The sequence below is a fragment of the Babylonia areolata genome, chromosome 14 (genome assembly GCF_041734735.1).
Source record: "Babylonia areolata isolate BAREFJ2019XMU chromosome 14, ASM4173473v1, whole genome shotgun sequence".
NCBI classification, from domain to species: Eukaryota; Metazoa; Mollusca; class Gastropoda; order Neogastropoda; family Buccinidae; genus Babylonia; species Babylonia areolata.
Window position 1 is genome coordinate 6752272 of NC_134889.1, and position 2124 is coordinate 6754395.

Consider the following 2124-nt stretch of genomic DNA (forward strand, 5'->3'; position numbering starts at 1 on the left):
CTATAAAACTGTATATAAAGAAACTAATGTAATATACTGTTGGGAGGTTGGGGGGTGAAGGAGAATGTCACATTTTATTCAAAGGCTATCGTTAAGTTGACGGGGGATGATTTAAACACAGGGATGAGAGAAGAAAAAAAGAAACAGAAAATAAGTTTTCCTCTCTCTGTCTGTCTCTCTCTCTCTCTCTCCCGTCTCCTGCACTCTGTCTTCTCCTTTTAGTATTTATTTCACATAAGCATTCAGTATCTCATATTATATAATACATATTATTAAGAACAATCTCTTATTGTCAAACCTTATTGTTCGGTATGCCTGTACCCAACTTATGCACTATCTTTAAACTCCTGAACTATTTTTGTATACAATAATCATTACCAGTTGATCGCCTGGTGAAATTTCTTGATTTTGGGTGATTAAATCAAATGATTATCCATTTGTTTTAATGAGTCGTGTTATTCAGAAAGGTGGTTCGTCGTTGTTACGTTCGTCTCTCTGTCTCTCTTGATAGATGATGTCTTTCTTTCTTAACTTTGTTGTCACTTTCTCCCGTGTGTGCGTGCGTGCGTGTGTGTGTGTGTGTGTGTGTGTGTGTGTGTGCGTGCGTGCGTGCGTGTGTGTGTGTGTGTGTGTGTGTGTGTGTGGGCGCGCACGAGTCGCTTTCTCTTTCACACGCTTTCTCCCAAACCCTCCTTCACGCATACACACGCATATGTGTGAAAACACACACACACATACACATGCATACACGCGCACACACACACACACACATGCACACTCGCGGACTCATACTCTGTCACAAAGTCAGCGCCATATGACATGGTGACTAAACAAGACAATGTCTAAACTCCATCCAGATAATGACTGTTACCCTTTCTCTTCTTCTGTTGTTTTTTTTTTAATTTTTATTTTTTTCTAAATTAATCAAACCAGTATTGGATTTCTGGCATCGTTTCAGAAATTAACATTCGTATGAAAAAATAATATACATATACCATATTCAATATCACCCAGTAATTTTAATGTAGTGTCAGATACCGCTCCATATATAAGTAATCATCGTGGCAAAGAAACAAATATATCGTCATCATTATCCCCCTCCCCCTCCACCCCTCCCTCCCCCCTAATGGAAAACAAGAGATGGTATATCCTTGCTGACATGTGTCTTGCCCACCTTTTATTCCTTAACCCCCCAGCTGCTAAACCTTAGTGAAATAACATCAGTGCAACATCATTTTAACCCCATGACTGCTGAACTCTGCTGAAATTAAAGCAGCCTGGCATTAATTTCAAGTGCAAGAACCATTTCTCTTGTGATTTCTATTTGGTGTAATCAATTTTGCTGAACAAAAGTAATGCAATCCCAAGAGGAGGCAGTGCACATAAAGACTTTATCTGACATCCTGACCTGTAATGTCTCTTATCTCAGTGAGGTGACAGCCCTTCACTGACATCCTGACCTGTAAGCTCTGTCTTATCTCAGTGAGGTGACAGCCCTTCACTGACACCCTGACCTGTAAGCTCTGTGTTGTCTCAGTGAGGTGACAGCCCTTCACTGACACCCTGACCTGTAAGCTCTGTGTTGTCTCAGTGAGGTTACAGCCCTTCACTGACATCCTGACCTGTAAGATGTGTCTTATCTCAGTGAGGTGACAGCCCTTCACTGACACCCTGACCTGTAAGCTCTGTGTTATCTCAGTGAGGTGACAGCCCTTCACTGACACCCTGACCTGTAATCTCTGACTGATCTCAGTGAGGTGACAGCCATTCACTGACGAGTATACGGGTCACCAGCAGTAGAGGATCAAACAAAGAAATGATGACACCCTGACCTGTCAAGCCCAAGCGGTCTGTGTCAGGTGACAGCCCTTCACTGATGACCACAATTGTCAGCAGCGGTCAAGGGCTTGGAGGTACACCAGAGCCAGCATTTCTGTAGAGTTGTGATTAACGACCTATCCGCAGTAAGCCCTAAAGGTCAAGTTGTTTGGACAGATATCTGTCTGGCAGTAGTCATTTTTCGGTGGTAAGATGTTCAATGCTGTGGTCCGTAACCAGCATTTCTGTGGCACGTATAATTTATACGCTCTGTCTTGCCCACGGCACGCCAGCCATGCTGTGGTC